This window comes from Oncorhynchus gorbuscha, linkage group LG09 (assembly GCF_021184085.1).
Source record: "Oncorhynchus gorbuscha isolate QuinsamMale2020 ecotype Even-year linkage group LG09, OgorEven_v1.0, whole genome shotgun sequence".
Taxonomy (NCBI): domain Eukaryota; kingdom Metazoa; phylum Chordata; class Actinopteri; order Salmoniformes; family Salmonidae; genus Oncorhynchus; species Oncorhynchus gorbuscha.
Window position 1 is genome coordinate 9,412,966 of NC_060181.1, and position 16,604 is coordinate 9,429,569.

The following is a 16,604-nucleotide window of genomic DNA, read 5'->3' on the forward strand; positions in this document are numbered from 1 at the left end:
GATAGATTTAGTTGGCTGGCTAGCAAAGGAAAAGAAGCTAGCCTGCATAGGTACAGTGCATTTGGAAAGTTTTCAGACCCCTTACTTTTTTCCACATTTTGTTACGTTACAGACTTATACTAAAATGGATGAAATAAAATAAAATCTATCTACACACAATACCCCATAATGACAAAGCGATAACATATAGTTTTTATTAATAAAACAAATATTTTAAAAATACCTCATAATTCCCGGCTTCTCAAGCCTTATTGCTTAATTAATGGACTAAGTAATTTCTGATTTTCAATAGGTTCTGAGAGCGATAAATGCCCCACCCAGCCAAAGTCAGCCACACCCTTAGTATTCCACTCATCAGGTTTCTGTAGTGTAGTGGTTATCACGTTCGCCTCACACGCGAAAGGTCCCGGTTCGAGACCGGGCGGAAACACTTTTTAACAATTGGACATAAGCCTATTCACTTAGGGCTCGGTCCCAATTTCGGAATTCATGCTTTTCCTTCGCACTTCTCAGTATTTGGTATTCAGACTTACCTTTTTTGTCGCGTAACGCACTCTGCATGTGTGGCTAGCTTGGGCGCTCTGAATATATTCCTGCTACGTGTGGTCTGAGGTCCATAATGATTCAAATAGTTTACCACTCCAGGGTAAGCCGACAAGAAACACAGCCCTTATTTTAAGTGTTTTTAAAATCCCCTGTGGGGAACATGAAGGGTGGAAAAATGATTGGAACCATTTTCCTGTTTGACCGCTAGTTTTTAATGGGTATTATGGCTCTTTCTGTGGTACTCACTTTGGGATATTATGTGAGGTAGACTTGTGGGCATTCCTAATATTTTCCACGACTTCCTCTTTTTGTATTGTAGTTTCAGTAGTGTAGATGTTATCACGTTCGCCTCACACGCGAAAGGTCATATTCAATATTTCCCAATGCCCAGAGGCTAGCATTTGGTTTGAAACAGTTGTGGTTTATCTAAACCTTGCTGTCTACCTCTCCGACCTGTGGATCAATGTTGCCATTTTTTTGGGGACCTCCACCGTGCGATCTGTATGAATGTGAACAGACTGACAGCTTCTCTGAGCCAGGCAAATTCATTTATCAGGGTCATTGTAATGGATATATCCAAAGAAATGGCAATATAATCCAAGGTAAAACAAACAAAAATGTAGATCGTTTTCTGTAATTTCAGCTGCTTGATGTGATTGTGTGATAGATTTAGTTGGCTGGCTAGCAAAGGAAAAGAAGCTAGCCTGCATAGGTACAGTGCATTTGGAAAGTTTTCAGACCCCTTACTTTTTCCACATTTTGTTACATTACAGACTTATACTAAAATGGATGAAATAAAATAAAATCTATTTACACACAATACCCCATAATGACAAAGCGATAACATATAGTTTTTATTAATAAAACAAATATTTAAAAAAATACCTCATAATTCCCGGCTTCTCAAGCCTTATTGCTTAATTAATGGACTAAGTAATTTCTGATTTTCAATAGGTTCTGAGAGTGATAAATGCCCCACCCAGCCAAAGTCAGCCACACCCTTAGTATTCCACTCATCAGGTTTCCTGTAGTGTAGTGGTTATCACGTTCGCCTCACACGCGAAAGGTCCCCGGTTCGAGACCGGGGCGGAAACACTTTTTTACAATTGGACAGTAAGCCTATTCACTTAGGGCTCGGTCCCAATTTCGGAATTCATGCTTTTCCTTCGCACTTCTCAGTATTTGGTATTCAGACTTACCTTTTTTTTGTCGCGTAACGCACTCTGCATGTGTGGCTAGCTTGGGCGCTCTGAATATATTCCTGCTACGTGTGGTCTGAGGTCCATAATGATTCAAATAGTTTACCACTCCAGGGTAAGCCGACAAGAAACACAGCCCTTATTTTAAGTGTTTTTAAAATCCCCTGTGGGGAACATGAAGGGTGGAAAAATGATTGGAACCATTTTCCTGTTTGACCGCTAGTTTTTAATGGGTATTATGGCTCTTTCTGTGGTACTCACTTTGGGATATTATGTGAGGTAGACTTGTGGGCATTCCTAATATTTTCCACGACTTCCTCTTTTTGTATTGTAGTTTCAGTAGTGTAGATGTTATCACGTTCGCCTCACACGCGAAAGGTCATATTCAATATTTCCCAATGCCCAGAGGCTAGCATTTGGTTTGAAACAGTTGTGGTTTATCTAAACCTTGCTGTCTACCTCTCCGACCTGTGGATCAATGTTGCCCATTTTTTGGGGACCTCCACCGTGCGATCTGTATGAATGTGAACAGACTGACAGCTTCTCTGAGCCAGGCAAATTCATTTATCAGGGTCATTGTAATGGATATATCCAAAGAAATGGCAATATAATCCAAGGTAAAACAAACAAAAATGTAGATCGTTTTCTGTAATTTCAGCTGCTTGATGTGATTGTGTGATAGATTTAGTTGGCTGGCTAGCAAAGGAAAAGAAGCTAGCCTGCATAGGTACAGTGCATTTGGAAAGTTTTCAGACCCCTTACTTTTTTCCACATTTTGTTACATTACAGACTTATACTAAAATGGATGAAATAAAATAAAATCTATCTACACACAATACCCCATAATGACAAAGCGATAACATATAGTTTTTATTAATAAAACAAATATTTTAAAAATACCTCATAATTCCCGGCTTCTCAAGCCTTATTGCTTAATTAATGGACTAAGTAATTTCTGATTTTCAATAGGTTCTGAGAGTGATAAATGCCCCACCCAGCCAAAGTCAGCCACACCCTTAGTATTCCACTCATCAGGTTTCCGTAGTGTAGTGGTTATCACGTTCGCCTAACACGCGAAAGGTCCCCGGTTCGAGACCGGGCGGAAACACTTTTTTACCAATTGGACAGTAAGCCTATTCACTTAGGGCTCGGTCCCAATTTCGGAATTCATGCTTTTCCTTCGCACTTCTCAGTATTTGGTATTCAGACTTACCTTTTTTGTCGCGTAACGCACTCTGCATGTGTGGCTAGCTTGGGCGCTCTGAATATATTCCTGCTACGTGTGGTCTGAGGTCCATAATGATTCAAATAGTTTACCACTCCAGGGTAAGCCGACAAGAAACACAGCCCTTATTTTAAGTGTTTTTAAAATCCCCTGTGGGGAACATGAAGGGTGGAAAAATGATTGGAACCATTTTCCTGTTTGACCGCTAGTTTTTAATGGGTATTATGGCTCTTTCTGTGGTACTCACTTTGGGATATTATGTGAGGTAGACTTGTGGGCATTCCTAATATTTTCCACGACTTCCTCTTTTTGTATTGTAGTTTCAGTAGTGTAGATGTTATCACGTTCGCCTCACACGCGAAAGGTCATATTCAATATTTCCCAATGCCCAGAGGCTAGCATTTGGTTTGAAACAGTTGTGGTTTATCTAAACCTTGCTGTCTACCTCTCCGACCTGTGGATCAATGTTGCCGTTTTTTTGGGGACCTCCACCGTGCGATCTGTATGAATGTGAACAGACTGACAGCTTCTCTGAGCCAGGCAAATTCATTTATCAGGGTCATTGTAATGGATATATCCAAAGAAATGGCAATATAATCCAAGGTAAAACAAACAAAAATGTAGATCGTTTTCTGTAATTTCAGCTGCTTGATGTGATTGTGTGATAGATTTAGTTGGCTGGCTAGCTAGCAAAGGAAAAGAAGCTAGCCTGCATAGGTACAGTGCATTCGGAAAGTTTTCAGACCCCTTACTTTTTTCCACATTTTGTTACATTACAGACTTATACTAAAATGGATGAAATAAAATAAAATCTATCTACACACAATACCCCATAATGACAAAGCGATAACATATAGTTTTTATTAATAAAACAAATATTTTAAAAATACCTCATAATTCCCGGCTTCTCAAGCCTTATTGCTTAATTAATGGACTAAGTAATTTCTGATTTTCAATAGGTTCTGAGATTGATAAATGCCCCACCCAGCCAAAGTCAGCCACACCCTTAGTATTCCACTCATCAGGTTTCCGTAGTGTAGTGGTTATCACGTTCGCCTAACACGCGAAAGGTCCCCGGTTCGAGACCGGGCGGAAACACTTTTTTACCAATTGGACAGTAAGCCTATTCACTTAGGGCTCGGTCCCAATTTCGGAATTCATGCTTTTCCTTCGCACTTCTCAGTATTTGGTATTCAGACTTACCTTTTTTGTCGCGTAACGCACTCTGCATGTGTGGCTAGCTTGGGCGCTCTGAATATATTCCTGCTACGTGTGGTCTGAGGTCCATAATGATTCAAATAGTTTACCACTCCAGGGTAAGCCGACAAGAAACACAGCCCTTATTTTAAGTGTTTTTAAAATCCCCTGTGGGGAACATGAAGGGTGGAAAAATGATTGGAACCATTTTCCTGTTTGACCGCTAGTTTTTAATGGGTATTATGGCTCTTTCTGTGGTACTCACTTTGGGATATTATGTGAGGTAGACTTGTGGGCATTCCTAATATTTTCCACGACTTCCTCTTTTTGTATTGTAGTTTCAGTAGTGTAGATGTTATCACGTTCGCCTCACACGCGAAAGGTCATATTCAATATTTCCCAATGCCCAGAGGCTAGCATTTGGTTTGAAACAGTTGTGGTTTATCTAAACCTTGCTGTCTACCTCTCCGACCTGTGGATCAATGTTGCTTTTTTTGGGGACCTCCACCGTGCGATCTGTATGAATGTGAACAGACTGACAGCTTCTCTGAGCCAGGCAAATTCATTTATCAGGGTCATTGTAATGGATATATCCAAAGAAATGGCAATATAATCCAAGGTAAAACAAACAAAAATGTAGATCGTTTTCTGTAATTTCAGCTGCTTGATGTGATTGTGTGATAGATTTAGTTGGCTGGCTAGCAAAGGAAAAGAAGCTAGCCTGCATAGGTACAGTGCATTTGGAAAGTTTTCAGACCCCTTACATTTTTCCACATTTTGTTACGTTACAGACTTATACTAAAATGGATGAAATAAAATAAAATCTATCTACACACAATACCCCATAATGACAAAGCGATAACATATAGTTTTTATTAATAAAACAAATATTTTAAAAATACCTCATAATTCCCGGCTTCTCAAGCCTTATTGCTTAATTAATGGACTAAGTAATTTCTGATTTTCAATAGGTTCTGAGATTGATAAATGCCCCACCCAGCCAAAGTCAGCCACACCCTTAGTATTCCACTCATCAGGTTTCCGTAGTGTAGTGGTTATCACGTTCGCCTAACACGCGAAAGGTCCCCGGTTCGAGACCGGGCGGAAACACATTTTAACAAATTGGACAGTAAGCCTATTCACTTAGGGCTCGGTCCCAATTTCGGAATTCATGCTTTTCCTTCGCACTTCTCAGTATTTGGTATTCAGACTTACCTTTTTTGTCGCGTAACGCACTCTGCATGTGTGGCTAGCTTGGGCGCTCTGAATATATTCCTGCTACGTGTGGTCTGAGGTCCATAATGATTCAAATAGTTTACCACTCCAGGGTAAGCCGACAAGAAACACAGCCCTTATTTTAAGTGTTTTTAAAATCCCCTGTGGGGAACATGAAGGGTGGAAAAATGATTGGAACCATTTTCCTGTTTGACCGCTAGTTTTTAATGGGTATTATGGCTCTTTCTGTGGTACTCACTTTGGGATATTATGTGAGGTAGACTTGTGGGCATTCCTAATATTTTCCACGACTTCCTCTTTTTGTATTGTAGTTTCAGTAGTGTAGATGTTATCACGTTCGCCTCACACGCGAAAGGTCATATTCAATATTTCCCAATGCCCAGAGGCTAGCATTTGGTTTGAAACAGTTGTGGTTTATCTAAACCTTGCTGTCTACCTCTCCGACCTGTGGATCAATGTTGCCGTTTTTTGGGGACCTCCACCGTGCGATCTGTATGAATGTGAACAGACTGACAGCTTCTCTGAGCCAGGCAAATTCATTTATCAGGGTCATTGTAATGGATATATCCAAAGAAATGGCAATATAATCCAAGGTAAAACAAACAAAAATGTAGATCGTTTTCTGTCATTTCAGCTGCTTGATGTGATTGTGTGATAGATTTAGTTGGCTGGCTAGCAAAGGAAAAGAAGCTAGCCTGCATAGGTACAGTGCATTCGGAAAGTTTTCAGACCCCTTACTTTTTTCCACATTTTGTTACGTTACAGACTTACAGACTTATACTAAAATGGATGAAATAAAATAAAATCTATCTACACACAATACCCCATAATGACAAAGCGATAACATATAGTTTTTATTAATAAAACAAATATTTTAAAAATACCTCATAATTCCCGGCTTCTCAAGCCTTATTGCTTAATTAATGGACTAAGTAATTTCTGATTTTCAATAGGTTCTGAGAGAGTGATAAATGCCCCACCCAGCCAAAGTCAGCCACACCCTTAGTATTCCACTCATCAGGTTTCTGTAGTGTAGTGGTTATCACGTTCGCCTAACACGCGAAAGGTCCCCGGTTCGAGACCGGGCGGAAACACATTTTAACAAATTGGACAGTAAGCCTATTCACTTAGGGCTCGGTCCCAATTTCGGAATTCATGCTTTTCCTTCGCACTTCTCAGTATTTGGTATTCAGACTTACCTTTTTTTTGTCGCGTAACGCACTCTGCATGTGTGGCTAGCTTGGGCGCTCTGAATATATTCCTGCTACGTGTGGTCTGAGGTCCATAATGATTCAAATAGTTTACCACTCCAGGGTAAGCCGACAAGAAACACAGCCCTTATTTTAAGTGTTTTTAAAATCCCCTGTGGGGAACATGAAGGGTGGAAAAATGATTGGAACCATTTTCCTGTTTGACCGCTAGTTTTTAATGGGTATTATGGCTCTTTCTGTGGTACTCACTTTGGGATATTATGTGAGGTAGACTTGTGGGCATTCCTAATATTTTCCACGACTTCCTCTTTTTGTATTGTAGTTTCAGTAGTGTAGATGTTATCACGTTCGCCTCACACGCGAAAGGTCATATTCAATATTTCCCAATGCCCAGAGGCTAGCATTTGGTTTGAAACAGTTGTGGTTTATCTAAACCTTGCTGTCTACCTCTCCGACCTGTGGATCAATGTTGCCGTTTTTTGGGGACCTCCACCGTGCGATCTGTATGAATGTGAACAGACTGACAGCTTCTCTGAGCCAGGCAAATTCATTTATCAGGGTCATCATTGTAATGGATATATCCAAAGAAATGGCAATATAATCCAAGGTAAAACAAACAAAAATGTAGATCGTTTTCTGTCATTTCAGCTGCTTGATGTGATTGTGTGATAGATTTAGTTGGCTGGCTAGCAAAGGAAAAGAAGCTAGCCTGCATAGGTACAGTGCATTTGGAAAGTTTTCAGACCCCTTACTTTTTTCCACATTTTGTTACGTTACAGACTTATACTAAAATGGATGAAATAAAATAAAATCTATCTACACACAATACCCCATAATGACAAAGCGATAACATATAGTTTTTATTAATAAAACAAATATTTTAAAAATACCTCATAATTCCCGGCTTCTCAAGCCTTATTGCTTAATTAATGGACTAAGTAATTTCTGATTTTCAATAGGTTCTGAGAGTGATAAATGCCCCACCCAGCCAAAGTCAGCCACACCCTTAGTATTCCACTCATCAGGTTTCTGTAGTGTAGTGGTTATCACGTTCGCCTAACACGCGAAAGGTCCCCGGTTCGAGACCGGGCGGAAACACATTTTAACAAATTGGACAGTAAGCCTATTCACTTAGGGCTCGGTCCCAATTTCGGAATTCATGCTTTTCCTTCGCACTTCTCAGTATTTGGTATTCAGACTTACCTTTTTTGTCGCGTAACGCACTCTGCATGTGTGGCTAGCTTGGGCGCTCTGAATATATTCCTGCTACGTGTGGTCTGAGGTCCATAATGATTCAAATAGTTTACCACTCCAGGGTAAGCCGACAAGAAACACAGCCCTTATTTTAAGTGTTTTTAAAATCCCCTGTGGGGAACATGAAGGGTGGAAAAATGATTGGAACCATTTTCCTGTTTGACCGCTAGTTTTAATGGGTATTATGGCTCTTTCTGTGGTACTCACTTTGGGATATTATGTGAGGTAGACTTGTGGGCATTCCTAATATTTTCCACGACTTCCTCTTTTTGTATTGTAGTTTCAGTAGTGTAGATGTTATCACGTTCGCCTCACACGCGAAAGGTCATATTCAATATTTCCCAATGCCCAGAGGCTAGCATTTGGTTTGAAACAGTTGTGGTTTATCTAAACCTTGCTGTCTACCTCTCCGACCTGTGGATCAATGTTGCCATTTTTTTGGGGACCTCCACCGTGCGATCTGTATGAATGTGAACAGACTGACAGCTTCTCTGAGCCAGGCAAATTCATTTATCAGGGTCATTGTAATGGATATATCCAAAGAAATGGCAATATAATCCAAGGTAAAACAAACAAAAATGTAGATCGTTTTCTGTAATTTCAGCTGCTTGATGTGATTGTGTGATAGATTTAGTTGGCTGGCTAGCAAAGGAAAAGAAGCTAGCCTGCATAGGTACAGTGCATTGGAAAGTTTTCAGACCCCTTACTTTTTTCCACATTTTGTTACATTACAGACTTATACTAAAATGGATGAAATAAAATAAAATCTATCTACACACAATACCCCATAATGACAAAGCGATAACATATAGTTTTTATTAATAAAACAAATATTTTAAAAATACCTCATAATTCCCGGCTTCTCAAGCCTTATTGCTTAATTAATGGACTAAGTAATTTCTGATTTTCAATAGGTTCTGAGAGTGATAAATGCCCCACCCAGCCAAAGTCAGCCACACCCTTAGTATTCCACTCATCAGGTTTCTGTAGTGTAGTGGTTATCACGTTCGCCTAACACGCGAAAGGTCCCCGGTTCGAGACCGGGCGGAAACACATTTTAACAAATTGGACAGTAAGCCTATTCACTTAGGGCTCGGTCCCAATTTCGGAATTCATGCTTTTCCTTCGCACTTCTCAGTATTTGGTATTCAGACTTACCTTTTTTGTCGCGTAACGCACTCTGCATGTGTGGCTAGCTTGGGCGCTCTGAATATATTCCTGCTACGTGTGGTCTGAGGTCCATAATGATTCAAATAGTTTACCACTCCAGGGTAAGCCGACAAGAAACACAGCCCTTATTTTAAGTGTTTTTAAAATCCCCTGTGGGGAACATGAAGGGTGGAAAAATGATTGGAACCATTTTCCTGTTTGACCGCTAGTTTTTAATGGGTATTATGGCTCTTTCTGTGGTACTCACTTTGGGATATTATGTGAGGTAGACTTGTGGGCATTCCTAATATTTTCCACGACTTCCTCTTTTTGTATTGTAGTTTCAGTAGTGTAGATGTTATCACGTTCGCCTCACACGCGAAAGGTCATATTCAATATTTCCCAATGCCCAGAGGCTAGCATTTGGTTTGAAACAGTTGTGGTTTATCTAAACCTTGCTGTCTACCTCTCCGACCTGTGGATCAATGTTGCCATTTTTTTGGGGACCTCCACCGTGCGATCTGTATGAATGTGAACAGACTGACAGCTTCTCTGAGCCAGGCAAATTCATTTATCAGGGTCATTGTAATGGATATATCCAAAGAAATGGCAATATAATCCAAGGTAAAACAAACAAAAATGTAGATCGTTTTCTGTCATTTCAGCTGCTTGATGTGATTGTGTGATAGATTTAGTTGGCTGGCTAGCAAAGGAAAAGAAGCTAGCCTGCATAGGTACAGTGCATTTGGAAAGTTTTCAGACCCCTTACTTTTTCCACATTTTGTTACATTACAGACTTATACTAAAATGGATGAAATAAAATAAAATATATCTACACACAATACCCCATAATGACAAAGCGATAACATATAGTTTTTATTAATAAAACAAATATTTTAAAAATACCTCATAATTCCCGGCTTCTCAAGCCTTATTGCTTAATTAATGGACTAAGTAATTTCTGATTTTCAATAGGTTCTGAGAGTGATAAATGTCCCACCCAGCCAAAGTCAGCCACACCCTTAGTATTTTCACTCATCAGGTTTCCGTAGTGTAGTGGTTATCACGTTCGCCTCACACGCGAAAGGTCCCCGGTTCGAGACCGGGCGGAAACTTTTTAACAAATTGGACAGTAAGCCTATTCACTTAGGGCTCGGTCCCAATTTCGGAATTCATGCTTTTCCTTCGCACTTCTCAGTATTTGGTATTCAGACTTACCTTTTTTGTCGCGTAACGCACTCTGCATGTGTGGCTAGCTTGGGCGCTCTGAATATATTCCTGCTACGTGTGGTCTGAGGTCCATAATGATTCAAATAGTTTACCACTCCAGGGTAAGCCGACAAGAAACACAGCCCTTATTTTAAGTGTTTTTAAAATCCCCTGTGGGGAACATGAAGGGTGGAAAAATGATTGGAACCATTTTCCTGTTTGACCGCTAGTTTTAATGGGTATTATGGCTCTTTCTGTGGTACTCACTTTGGGATATTATGTGAGGTAGACTTGTGGGCATTCCTAATATTTTCCACGACTTCCTCTTTTTGTATTGTAGTTTCAGTAGTGTAGATGTTATCACGTTCGCCTCACACGCGAAAGGTCATATTCAATATTTCCCAATGCCCAGAGGCTAGCATTTGGTTTGAAACAGTTGTGGTTTATCTAAACCTTGCTGTCTACCTCTCCGACCTGTGGATCAATGTTGCCATTTTTTGGGGACCTCCACCGTGCGATCTGTATGAATGTGAACAGACTGACAGCTTCTCTGAGCCAGGCAAATTCATTTATCAGGGTCATTGTAATGGATATATCCAAAGAAATGGCAATATAATCCAAGGTAAAACAAACAAAAATGTAGATCGTTTTCTGTCATTTCAGCTGCTTGATGTGATTGTGTGATAGATTTAGTTGGCTGGCTAGCAAAGGAAAAGAAGTTCCTATTCCCCTAATCATCATTTAGTCTTCCCACACCTGTTCCCGATCCTTTCCCTGATTAGAGTCCCTATTTATTCCTTTGTGATCCGTTCCTGTCCCGTCGGTTCCTTGTATTGTATTCACCATGCTGTGATTGCGTTTCGCCCTGTCCTGTCGTGTTTTTGCTGTGATTGTGTATCGCCCTGTCCTGTCGTGTTTTTGCCTTCATCAGATGCTGCGTGGTGAGCAGGTGTCTCTGTCTGCTACGGCAAGTGCCTTCCCGAGGCGACCTGCAGTTCTGTGATCGAGTCTCCAGTCTGTTCTCGTCAAGTTAGAGGATTTCTTATGTTTTATTCCTTTACTGGATTAAAAACTCTGTTTTGTTAAATCGCTTTTGGGTCCTCATTCACCTGCATGACAGAAGGATCCGACCAAGGAATGGACCCAGCGACTACAGACGTTCGTTACACTGCCGTCGAGATCAAGGAGCCATGCTCGGCAGACACGTGGAGAACCTGCTCGCCATGCCGTGGAGAACCTGGCCGCTCAGGTTTCCGACCTCTCTGGACAGTTCCAGAGTCTTCGTCTCGTGCCACCTGTTACTTCCTGGCCTGCCGAGCCTCCAGAACCTAGGGTTAATAACCCACCTTGCTACTCCGGGCAGCCCACTGAGTGTCGCTCCTTTCTCACCCAGTGTGAGATTGTGTTCTCTCTCCAACCCAACACATACTCTAGAGAGAGCTCGGGTTGCTTACGTCATTTCACTCCTTACTGGCCGGGCTCGAGAGTGGGGCACAGCTATCTGGGAGGCAAGGGCTGATTGTTCAAACAATTACCAGAACTTTAAAGAGGAGATGATTCGGGTTTTTGACCGTTCAGTTTTTGGTAGGGAGGCTTCTAGGGCCCTGGCTTCCTTATGCCAAGGTGATCGATCCATAACGGATTACTCTATAGAGTTTCGCACTCTTGCTGCCTCTAGTGACTGGAACGAGCCGGCGCTGCTCGCTCGTTTTCTGGAGGGACTCACGCAGTGGTCAAAGATGAGATTCTCTCTCGGGAGGTTCCTTCCAGTGTGGACTCTTTGATTGCTCTCGCCATCCGCATAGAACGACGGGTAGATCTTCGTCACCGGGCTCGTGGAAGAGAGCTCGCATCAACGGTGTTTCCCTGCTCCGCATCGCAACCATCTCCCTCCTCTGGCTTTGAGACTGAGCCCATGCAGCTGGGAGGATTCGCATCTCGACTAAGGAGAGGGAACGGAGGATCACCAACCGCCTGTGCCTCTATTGCGGAGTTGATGGACATTTTGTTAATTCATGTCCAGTAAAAGGCCAGAGCTCATCAGTAAGCGGAGGGCTACTGGTGAGCGCTACTACTCAGGTCTCTTCATCTAGATCCTGTACTACTATGTCGGTCCATCTACGCTGGACCGGTTCGGGTGCTACATGCAGTGCCTTGATTGACTCTGGGGCTGAGGGTTGTTTCATGGACGAAACATGGGCTCGGAAACATGACATTCCTTTCAGACAGTTAGACAAGCCTACGCTCATGTTTGCCTTAGATGGTAGTCATCTTCCCAGTATCAGATTTGAGACACTACCTTTAACTCTCACAGTATCTGGTAACCACAGTGAGACTATTTCTTTTTGATTTTCCGTTCACCTTTTACACCTGTTGTTTTGGGTCATCCCTGGCTAGTATGTCATAATCCTTCTATTAATTGGTCTAGTAATTCTATCCTATCCTGGAACGTTTCTTGTCATGTGAAGTGTTTAATGTCTGCCATCCCTCCCATTTCTTCTGTCCCCACTTCTCAGGAGGAACCTGGCGATTTGACAGGAGTGCCGGAGGAATATCATGATCTGCGCACGGTCTTCAGTCGGTCCCGAGCCAACTCCCTTCCTCCTCACCGGTCGTATGATTGTAGTATTGATCTCCTTCCGGGGACCACTCCTCCTCGGGGTAGACTATACTCTCTGTCGGCTCCCGAACGTAAGGCTCTCGAGGATTATTTATCTGTGTCTCTTGACGCCGGTACCATAGTGCCTTCTTCCTCTCCGGCCGGGGCGGGGTTCTTTTTGTTAAGAAAAGGACGGTACTCTGCGCCCCTGCGTGGATTATCGAGGGCTGAATGACATAACGGTTAAGAATCGTTATCCGCTTCCCCTTATGTCATCAGCCTTCGAGATTCTGCAGGGAGCCAGGTGCTTTACTAAGTTGGACCTTCGTAACGCTTACCATCTCGTGCGCATCAGAGAGGGGACGAGTGGAAAACGGCGTTTAACACTCCGTTAGGGCATTTTGAGTACCGGGTTCTGCCGTTTGGTCTCGCCAATGCGCCAGCTGTTTTTCAGGCATTAGTTAATGATGTTCTGAGAGACATGCTGAATATCTTTGTTTTTGTCTATCTTGACGATATCCTGATTTTTTTCACCGTCACTCGAGATTCATGTTCAGCACGTTCGACGTGTTCTACAGCGCCTTTTAGAGAATTGTCTCTACGTGAAGGCTGAGAAGTGCTCTTTTCATGTCTCCTCCGTTACTTTTCTCGGTTCCGTTATTTCCGCTGAAGGCATTCAGATGGATTCCGCTAAGGTCCAAGCTGTCAGTGATTGGCCCGTTCCAAGGTCACGTGTCGAGTTGCAGCGCTTTTAGGTTTCGCTAATTTCTATCGGCGTTTCATTCGTAATTTCGGTCAAGTTGCTGCCCCTCTCACAGCTCTTACTTCTGTCAAGACGTGTTTTAAGTGGTCGGTTCCGCCCAGGAGCTTTTGATCTTCTAAAAGAACGTTTTACGTCCGCTCCTATCCTCGTTACTCCTGACGTCACTAGACAATTCATTGTCGAGGTTGGCGCTTCAGAGGTAGGCGTGGGAGCCATTCTATCCCAGCGCTTCCAGTCTGACGATAAGGTTCATCCTTGCGCTTATTTTTCTCATCGCCTGTCGCCATCTGAGCGCAACTATGATGTGGGTAACCGTGAACTGCTTGCCATCCGCTTAGCCCTAGGCGAATGGCGACAGTGGTTGGAGGGCGACCGTTCCTTTTGTCGTTTGGACAGACCATAAGAACCTTGAGTACATCCGTTCTGCCAAACGACTTAATGCCCGTCAAGCTCGTTGGGCGTTGTTTTTCGCTCGTTTCGAGTTTGTGATTTCTTACCGTCCGGGTAGCAAAAACACCAAGCCTGATGCCTTATCCCGTCTGTTTAGTTCTTCTGTGGCTTCTACTGATCCCGAGGGGATTCTTCCTTATGGGCGTGTTGTCGGGTTGACAGTCTGGGGAATTGAAAGACAGGTTAAGCAAGCACTCACGCACACTGCGTCGCCGCGCGCTTGTCCTAGTAACCTCCTTTTCGTTCCTGTTTCCACTCGTCTGGCTGTTCTTCAGTGGGCTCACTCTGCCAAGTTAGCTGGTCATCCCGGTGTTCGAGGCACTCTTGCGTCTATTCGCCAGCGCTTTTGGTGGCCGACTCAGGAGCGTGACACGCGCCGTTTCGTGGCTGCTTGTTCGGACTGCGCGCAGACTAAGTCGGGTAACTCTCCTCCTGCCGGTCGTCTCAGACCGCTCCCATTCCTTCTCGACCATGGTCTCACATCGCCTAGACTTCATTACCGGTCTGCCTTTGTCTGCGGGGAAGACTGTGATTCTTACGGTTGTCGATAGGTTCTCTAAGGCGGCACATTTCATTCCCCTCGCTAAACTTCCTTCCGCTAAGGGAGACGGCACAAATCATCATGAGAATGTGTTCAGAATTCATGGCCTCCCGTTAGACGCCGTTTCAGACAGAGGCCCGCAATTCACGTCACAGTTTTGGAGGGAGTTCTGTCGTTTGATTGGTGCGTCCGTCAGTCTCTCTTCCGGGTTTCATCCCCAGTCTAGCGGTCAAGCAGAGAGGGCCAATCAGACGATTGGTCGCATACTACGCAGCCTTTCTTTCAGAAACCCTGCGTCTTGGGCAGAACAGCTCCCCTGGGCAGAATACGCTCACAACTCGCTTCCTTCGTCTGCTACCGGGTTATCTCCGTTTCAGAGTAGTCTGGGTTACCAGCCTCCTCTGTTCTCTTCCCAGCTTGCCGAGTCAGCGTTCCCTCCGCTCAAGCGTTTGTCCAACGTTGTGAGCGCACCTGGAGGAGGTGAGGTCTGCACTTTGCCGTTACAGGGCACAGACTGTGAGCCGCCAATAAACACAGGATTAAGAGTCCTAGGTATTGTTGCGGCCAGAGAGTGTGGCTTTCCACTCGCAACCTTCCTCTTACGACAGCTTCTCGTAAGTTGACTCCGCGGTTCATTGGTCCGTTCCGTGTCTCCCAGGTCGTCAATCCTGTCGCTGTGCGACTGCTTCTTCCGCGACATCTTCGTCGCGTCCATCCTGTCTTCCATGTCTCCTGTGTCAAGCCCTTTCTTCGCACCCCCGTTCGTCTTCCCTCCCCCTCCCGTCCTTGTCGAGAGCGCACCTATTTACAAAGTACGTAGGATCATGGACATGTGTTCTCGGGGCGGGGTCACCAATACTTAGTGGATTGGGAGGGTTACGGTCCTGAGGAGAGGAGTTGGGTTCCGTCTCGGGACGTGCTGGACCGTTCACTCATTGATGATTTCCTCCGTTGCCGCCAGGATTCCTCCTCGAGTGCGCCAGGAGCGCTCGGTGAGTGGGGGTACTGTCATGTTTTGTCTTAGATTGTCTTGTCATTTTGCTTTTCCCTCTGTTCATTTTCCCCCTGCTGGTCTTTTTAGGTTCGTTCCCCTTTTTCTCTCTCCTTCCTCTCTCTCTTCTCTCTATCGTTCGTTCCTGCTCCCAGCTGTTCCTATTCCCCTAATCAATCATTTAGTCTTCCCCACCTGTTCCTTATCTTTTCCCCTGATTAGAGTCCCTATTTCTTCCCTTGTTTTCCGTTCCTGTCCTGTCGGATCCTTGTCTATTGTTCACCGTGCTGTGTCTGTGTATCGCCCTGTCGTGTCGTGTTTCCCTCAGATGCTGCGTGGAGAGCAGGTGTCTGAGTCTGCTAGGTTCAAGTGCCTTCCCGAGGCAACCTGCAGTTCTTGATCGAGTCTCCAGTCTGTTCTCGTCATTACGAGTGGAATTATGTCTTATGTTTGTAGAATTACTTTACTGGATTAAAGACTCTGTTTTCGCCAAGTCGCTTTTGGGTCCTCATTCACCTGCATGACAGAGAGAGAGAGAGAGAGAGAGAGGCAGAGAGAGAGAGAGAGAGAGAGGCAGAGAGGCAGAGAGAGAGAGAGAGAGAGAGAGAGAGAGAGAGAGAGAGAGAGAGAGAAAGAGAGGAGAACAGGATTCTCTTCTCCATTTTCTCTCCAGCGCCAATTTGCAATTCTCTCAGTCAGCTTGAGCTTAAATTGGGTTCAATACATAATGGGTAATCCTCGGAGATGAATTCAAATACAACGATGGAAATTGGAAAACAGGAAATCCATAGAGGGGATAACAGTCTTGATGAAAATGCTGTGTCACCGCCGCGGTGCAGTTCCGAACTGGCAGGAGGGACAGTGGTTTTCTATGTCCAGACTCAATACCAAACAGTGAAAGACCACACTTAAGTCTTCCAAATTGGCACACATTTTAGAAGTATTTATTTTGTATTTATTTGCATTTTTGTTGTTGTTTTAGGACAGAAACGGTTGTGGTAATAGGGAGATAAATATGAGTCGTTCTTTGAAGA

At 43.6% G+C, this 16,604-nt stretch overlaps 1 protein-coding gene and 9 non-coding genes across 10 annotated transcripts in view; 9 read left to right on the forward strand and 1 right to left on the reverse strand.

Annotated features, from left to right (window-relative positions):
* The window catches only part of LOC124043145 (gamma-aminobutyric acid type B receptor subunit 1-like), a 438,637-nt gene that overhangs the window by 55,944 nt on the left and 366,089 nt on the right, over positions 1 to 16,604 (reverse strand). The window lies entirely within an intron of this gene.
* On the forward strand, positions 359 to 430 carry trnav-cac. The gene has a single exon. It is a non-coding gene; the product is annotated as a tRNA-Val (tRNA).
* Positions 1,567 to 1,641, forward strand: trnav-cac. The gene has a single exon. It is a non-coding gene; the product is annotated as a tRNA-Val (tRNA).
* Positions 2,781 to 2,853, forward strand: trnav-aac. The gene has a single exon. It is a non-coding gene; the product is annotated as a tRNA-Val (tRNA).
* trnav-aac lies at positions 3,996 to 4,068 on the forward strand. The gene has a single exon. It is a non-coding gene; the product is annotated as a tRNA-Val (tRNA).
* On the forward strand, positions 5,205 to 5,277 carry trnav-aac. Its single transcript has one exon. It is a non-coding gene; the product is annotated as a tRNA-Val (tRNA).
* Positions 6,425 to 6,497, forward strand: trnav-aac. Its single transcript has one exon. It is a non-coding gene; the product is annotated as a tRNA-Val (tRNA).
* Positions 7,640 to 7,712, forward strand: trnav-aac. Its single transcript has one exon. It is a non-coding gene; the product is annotated as a tRNA-Val (tRNA).
* On the forward strand, positions 8,849 to 8,921 carry trnav-aac. Its single transcript has one exon. It is a non-coding gene; the product is annotated as a tRNA-Val (tRNA).
* On the forward strand, positions 10,060 to 10,132 carry trnav-cac. The gene has a single exon. It is a non-coding gene; the product is annotated as a tRNA-Val (tRNA).